Genomic DNA, 7,812 nt, shown 5'->3' with positions numbered 1-7,812 from the left:
TTCGCTACAATGCAAGTTAATGACAGTCATATCCCGTGGCTATTCCAACATACAAAGTGATTATGTACATTCACTGAGTGAATATTTAGAAAATAAAACATATATTTCTCGCTAGAAATGTGATCAAAATCCATTTTTATGCAGAAACAAAGTCAAAATATTAATTTTTTCACTAAAAATGAGAGAACTGTCCGCCATGTTTTTTGTTCTGACCGCCGGAACCTTGAAAGTCACGTGACTTGGAACAAACCAATAGGAAAAAGTATCAATAGGATGGCCACGGGATATGACTGTCTTTAACTTGCATTGTAATGAAATCCGTATCAGTTTCACGGAAATTTGAGCGATTCCGTGGCTATTCCACGGATTTTGAGTTAAGCAAAATCTGTGGCTATTTCACGGATTTCTGTGAGACCAGGTTCAATTAAACACATAATTAAATAGGACATAAATGTATACAATGAATTCATTTCTAAATGTTCCTTTCCTTTATTCCTCATATCTATTTTTACTGTAAAATAGTCAACTTTTCATGTCAGAAAAACAGAAACCCTTTTTTCAGCTTTGTGAGGGGCATTTTGTGGCGTCTTCTCTTTTTTTTGTTGTTGTTCTTTTCAACACAAACCACTGAGTCACACACTAGAGCAGCTGGAGCCAAATGCTGCTTCTCCTACATTTAGTCAGTTTTTATTAAGAGCATGATGGGAAAAAATGCTTAAAGAATCTAGTTGTAGTCTTGTAAATAGTTACCCTGCAAGATTCACAGCCTTTTTAAAATCTCAGTGTGAAACACTTGTCTTAACCCATTAAAGCAGGGAAAGCAGATACGTCATTTTGTAATATTTGTCGTTTTTTCCACCTATTTTCGGTCTCTTGGCCAATGAAATGCATCAGAATACATGTGGGAGTGTCGCAATGCAACATGGGACTTTTCTGGAACTTTGAAATCATCACCAAAAAAAAGACACAAAATTACTAAAAAAAGACACAAAATGTCCAAAAACAGACACAAAAAGACACAAAATTACTAAAAACAGATACAAAATGACCAATGAAAGACACAAAATGACCAAAAACAGACACAACATGACAAAAAAAAAGACACAAAATGACCAAAAATAGAGACACAAAATTACTAAAAAAAGACACAAAATGAAAATACATGTGGGAGTGTCGCAATGCAAAATGGGACTTTTTCAGAACTTTGAAATCATGGAGGAAGACGACTATAGCGGAGGGAGCTCAGATATAACACCTATAAGCTCTCAAATACTTTTTGAATTTCATTTCTATCTGCTACAGAGGCTGAAAAAATCTATTATTTAGTAGGAAACGTTGACACTTCTGTTGAATTTCCAGAAAAACTTCAGGTTTTAGGGGGTTATTTTAAAATCGCCCAGAGGTTTTACAGGCATTTTTTCCAGGCGTTTTAGGCCTAAATGGGTTAAGATGTGAGTAGGTTTGAGCTGACAGTTTTCCAGTTTTCTCGTCTTTTCCAAACATTTTTCTAGTCTTCTGATGTATTGGTAGCATGAATCCTGTCCCGTCTGTTTGGAGGTCTTACCATGACACACACCCTGTTTTACAATCAAAGGGTAATAACTTTAGTTTGAAAGGAATCCATGTGGAGTGTAAATTGCCTTTTGGACCGTGTGACATAGTAAATGGGTTTCTTTTGTTTAAAATGAGCCTGCACTGCCAGGTGGGAATGGGGTCATGGAAAAAAAATGTTAACAGGAGTGACATGGGCCCGGTTGTGCATTGCTCAGCAGTGAGCGACCAGCTTTTAGATCTATAATGAAAGCCTTCACAGGAGAGACTGATGAAGATGGAGTTCAGCAGCACAACCTGACTACAATGTATTGATTTGCAAGACTGTGCTTGTGTGTGGGCAGTTGGTGTGTTTGCTTGTGTGAGAGAAAGGCAGTTGAATATCAATATGTGTTTTAATAAGACTGTTTGATGCCACCATGTCATTTCCTGTGTGCTTGAATAATGAAATTGTCCTTTTTAGAAAATGTTTTAGGCTGGAAAACACCTGTAGTTATGAAACCCTCCTACAAGTGGTGCACTTTCCCTTTGTTTGGACTGTACTTTTATTGGGAAGGTCATAGACTTAACTCTATGGAGTCTTGGGCTATTTTGTCCATTTTTGAATCCTTTTCATCCTGCCTGTATACACCACTTAAACATGTTTAAATGACATGTTGGTGTATTTTTTTTCAGCACAACCTCACCTATATGACCTAATAATAATTGATTTTTTATTTTAACTTACTGGATCAAAATTTTGAACCAAAAAGAAACAAAGAAAAACCAACATAAATGTGATCTTGTGATTGTGTGTGATCCTGTCATCCAAGTCTGGTTTTTATTCTAGTGGGACTGCATTTTATTTGGGTCTTGTTTAGCATAACAATTTTAGTCATTTTGTGTCTTTTTTTGGTCATTTTGTGTCTTTGTCAGTCATTTTGTGTCTTTTTTGGTCATTTTGTGTCTTTTTTTAGTAATTTTGTGTCGTTTTTTTTGTCATTTTGTGTCTTTTGTTGTCATTTTGTGTCTTTTTTTAGTCATTTTGTGTATTTTTTTTGTCATTTTGTGTCTTTTTTAGTCCTTCAGTCCAACATAAAATGTGATTTTGAATCTTTTTTTTACTTTCAAAACACTATTATGCAGTGTGACTTTATTTTAGTTGTGTGTTGTGTGTTTTGCATAACAATTTTGGTCATTTTGTGTATTTTTTAAAAATGTTGTGTCTTTTTTGGTCATTTTGTGTCTTTATTAGTCATTTTGTGTATTTTTTTGTCATTTTGTGTCTTTTTTAAGTAATTTTGTGTCTTGTGTCTTTTTGGTCATTTTGTGTCTTTTTTAGTCCTTCAGTCCAACATAAAATGTGATTGTGAATCTTTTTTTTACTTTCAAAACACTATCATGCTCAATAAATAATTTTAAATGTTACAACTGTGAACAAAGGATACAAATATAACATATAAGAGGGTTCCATCCAGTTCTATCATTTAATACTAAATATATTTGAGCTTGTCTCCAGTTTTACTTGGTATATCATCATCAAACTGAAACTGGCCTCATGGAGTTTAGAGCCAGAACTTTAGAGGTAAATTTACAGTAGGGCTCCACGCTGCTTTGTTTTCTAGTCTGGATGTCACGAAGAAGTCATTATTTGGTGCTTTTAGAGACTCCAGAGAAATGTTTGGACCCTCTCCATCACCAAAAAGGGCCTTACATTAAAAAGCTCTAACAGACTGCATAGTAGCTGGGGTAAAGTAAGTAAAGTATAAAGGCTCCAACACATTAAACTCTTTATTCTCAGTTTACGAGTTGTCTGATTTACTCAGATGTAGAGCGAGGAGGAGTGACCCAGGGCAGTCTTCATGAAGAAGGCTTAAAAGGCTTTAATCTGTGGATTTGCTCACTGAGTTGAATAAAAAGGTTAAAAACTCCAGAGTGAGAGTTTCCGCCTTAGTCTTCATCATGGGGTTTAAAATCCAAATCACCATGGCATACACTCAGAAGAAAAATACAATTACCATAGTCATGGATTGAGGGCTTTGAACTAAACAGTTTTCCTGTCTTCATATGAAACAAATACCTCAGAAGAGTTTCATGAGTTGGCATGTTCTGATGGTTGAAACATTTAAGTGTACTCGGCTGTTGAACCCAGGGTAAGATACAATTTAGTCAGTGGTGGAAAAAGAATTCAGATCTCTTACTTCAATAAAAGTACTAAGACCACAGTGTGAAGGTACTCCACTACAAGTAAAAGTCCTGTACTCAAAACTTACTGAAGTAAAAGTACAAAAGTATCGGCATCTAAATGTACTTAAAGTATCAGAAGTAAAAGTTCTCAGTATGCCGAATGGCTTACTCAGATTGTTATATATATTCTAAATATATTATTGGATTAATATAATTATTATTGATGGATTTATGTAAGCAACATTTTAATTTTATCAAGGTGGGATTTATCTTCTTAATATATTGTTATGAGGTGTAATTTCAACAAATGTCTAGTCACTTAAAATGCATCATGTTTTTGTGTTCAATTTTGACGAGAAAAGTAGCTAAAGCTGTCAGCTAAATGTCGTGGAGTAGAAGTATAAAAGTTAAGTGGTAGCATAGCAACAGGCAGTTGAATGTTAGCGTAACAGGCAAACGTTAGCATAGCAACAGGCAGTGTAACGTTAGCTTAGCAACAGGCAGTGTAACGTTAGCATAGCAACAGGCAGTTAAATATTAGCATAACAGGCAAATATTAGCATAGCAACAGGCATTTTAACGGTAGCATAGCAACAGGCAGTGTAACATTAGCATAGCAACAGGCAGTTAAATGTTAGCATAACAGGCAAATGTTAGCATAGCAACAGTCATTTTAACGGTAGCATAGCAACAGGCAGTTTAATGTTAGCATAACAGGCAAATGTTAGCATAACAACAGGCAGTGTAACGGTAGCATAGCAACAGGCAGTTTAATGTTAGCATAACAGGCAAATGTTAGCATAACAACAGGCAGTGTAACGGTAGCATAGCAACAGTGTAACGTTAATGTAGCTGGTGTGCTAACTTGTAACTTCTTTTGAATCACTTATTAAAACCCAATTTTATAGACTTGCATTTGTACTTTCTATTTTTTTACTATTAATTTGACCTTTTATTGTTTTTCTTTTAATGTAAGAGTTGTTTTTAGCCTTATGGAATCATTCTTCTTATAATTAATTGCTCTCTCTTGAAGCACTTTGTAAGCTGCTTTTTAAAAGGTGCTATATAAATAAAGTTATTATCATTGTATGTCGCCTTTACTAACAGAATGCATCGAGTTACCTTCATCACAACTTTTACCACCTCATAGATGTGTTTGTTATACCTTTATGATAAACAGTCATCATGAGATTTTATTACTGTTGAATCATTCCCAAGATTAAATGACCCTCAGTTGAACTCTTGGGTGGCTCAGCACTGAGGGGCAGAGTTAGGACCATAATAAAAGTCTGTTCAATAAATAAATAAGATCTTTTTGATGTAATAACTTGAATTTTTCATATCTAAAATATAAATCCGGGTTGAGAAATATCCAAAAACCATCCTCTAATCTCTGAAAAAAGTCTAACATCCTTTCAGCTAAAAGAAAAAAACAAAAAACAACAACTCTCCCCCATCGCCTTTCTGACCCTCACATCCCAAATAATTTGAGTATACTCCCTTAAGACAAAAACAAACTGCAACAAATGTCTTAATTAGAAATGCAAGGCCAGTATTTTAATTCCACTCTCAGTTTCCAATATTATTTTCTTAATTACTATGTGTGGGTTAGGGTTAGTAATCTGCATCAACTACAATCTCTGAAACAGTAACTCTGTTTGCATATTCTGAGCCAATTATTCTCATTTAATTTGTGGACTGCAATTACATTAATCAGTAATTCCAGTTACAGGCCTTCCTGTCAGTGTCTGCATGTGTGCTTGTTTACACACAGCAGTCACGTTTGCATGTATACATATGTGGGCTGCATACTGAGGAGCTAGTGAGTCATTGGATTTTGCAGATCAATGGCTGTCGGTCGATTGATGGCTGAGTGCTTTGCAACGACCACCCGGCCCAAGCACTCTACCAACTCTGTCAGGCAGCCAGGAAAGGAGGTCACATATACAAATTTCCTCTCACTTCCCCTTGCTTTCCATTTCCACAACACACATCCTCTTCACACTGCACTCATACACACATACACAAAACAGCACAGACACAGACACACTGGATAAGCTGATGAATTCAGCCGGTGGTGGAGTTCTGGATCAGAGTGGAACTTGTTTCGCTACAATGTGAGGCAGACTAACGAAGACAACAGAGACAGCGAAGAGAAAGGGAGAAAAGAGGATTTGAGAAAAAAATGAGAGGCTCGACGAGATAAAAGCTGACGAGAGTGAAGAGAGAAGAGAGGGAAAACTGAGAACAAAAGAGAAAAAGATGCCTAATTTTACTGAGAAGGATTTGGAGCGCTGCCTGCAGAACCAAGTGAGCTGTGTCTCTAACTGTGAGAGTCCATGTACTGGTCAGAGGAGTAGAATAAAGGTTGTGACTTTGACTGTACTTGTCGGTTCATTGTACTGTCAAAACTGTGTGTGTGCACATTTCAGTTCAAGGATAGAGGACAAACCAAAATGGTATGAAGGCAGTAGAGGCTGCTGCAACAATAGAGCGTGAACATGCATGTCTGCATGATTGAAGGGACACATGTTGCATGCATGCATGAATATTTCATGCAGGCAGTGGGAAGGAGCAACTATAGATCTTAATTTATGGATGAGTCAAGTTAACCCAATTGAAATATTAATGAAAACTGGAAAGTAAAAATTTAATTTCAACATTCTTTTAATTTCCCATTCCAGATTGAAAATGTGCAAATTTGGCCACTTGCAAAGAATATTAAAATGTGAGGGAGAATTTCTAAGGAAGGCAGCTTCTAACTTATGATTTATTAAAATAAAAATTCACATTCGCAGCCTCAAAATGCATCTGAAAATGTACTAATTTCAATACAGTTTTGCTGTATGTGGATCAGATTTAGTGCCCGTTTTTTATATACCTGCCTGGTGGTACAGGACTATGAAAGCACATACAAACAGGCTAAAAACAGCTTTTATGCAGAGGCCATTACAGCTTTAAATTATCATATTAAGTAATTCATGAAATGGTGTATGTATGTGGAGGTCCATGTATGCGCTATTTATTGTTTGTTTTTAATTCTCCATGATTTTTTAATCCCTTTTATCTGTTTTTAAAACTCATCTTAAAAGCTATTTTTATTCCTTGGCTTTCAACCACACATGAGACTCTGTTCTTGTTTTAGTGTTTTTATGGTTTGTTTTTATTTATTTATTTTTTAAAAAGCAATGAAACTATTTATTTAAGTGTTTATTTCCTGTTTTATTTATTGTATTGTTCTTGTTTGCTTGTTTATGTACAGCACTTTGTTGCTTTACAAAAAAAGTTGAGTTGAGTTGAGTTTTAATTAGGTTTTATACTATGTGTTTTTACATAGTACATATTTGTATGCTCCTGCGTATTGCACTTATTACAAAACACGTTATACATTGCATAATGACAAATAAGGTATTCTATTCTATTCTATTCTATTCTATTCTATTCTATTCTATTCTATTCTATTCTATTATGTGTCTCAATATATTTGTATTTACGGGTAGACCAGTGCATGGTTCATATGCAGCTGATGTCATCTTGGTCCAAGGCGTCAGGCGATGATTCGCCTGATTCTCCTCTGAAAAGGTTCCCCATCTGACCTTTTCTTGAGACTTCCCATAAAAATAAATAAACAAAATAACCCATAAATAGAGTAAACAGTGGAGTTTAAGACATGAGGTGACCCTGCTGTGTAGCAGAGACAATGTTTTCCTAAACCATGTTAATACATTTCTGTGTTATGTGTCTTAATTTCACATCTTATTTACAAATGTTCTTTTGAAATGTGGCTTGTGGTCATCTCAGCTGGACTCGGGTCATCACACACCGTCCAGCGGGGCGAGGAGACGCAGGCCGCTGTCGCAGAGTTGACCTATGAAGTCAGCCAGAGACGGATGCTTCCTGACTTTAGCACACGTTGGTGTGAATGATGAGAACATCGAGGTACTACAGTATTGTGTGTGTGGCTGAGTAGACTCCTAGTGATTCATTTCTATAGGGAGAGAGTGTGTGAGTCAGAGATCATAGTGTGTGTGTAAGATTGTGTTAGTTGTGCTTTTAACAAACAGCAGCAAGGTTGTGTGCATGTATGGGTGCACG

This window comes from Centropristis striata, chromosome 10 (assembly GCF_030273125.1).
Source record: "Centropristis striata isolate RG_2023a ecotype Rhode Island chromosome 10, C.striata_1.0, whole genome shotgun sequence".
Taxonomy (NCBI): domain Eukaryota; kingdom Metazoa; phylum Chordata; class Actinopteri; order Perciformes; family Serranidae; genus Centropristis; species Centropristis striata.
The sequence above is the reverse complement of the archived record's forward strand: the minus strand, read 5'-3'. Positions refer to the sequence as shown.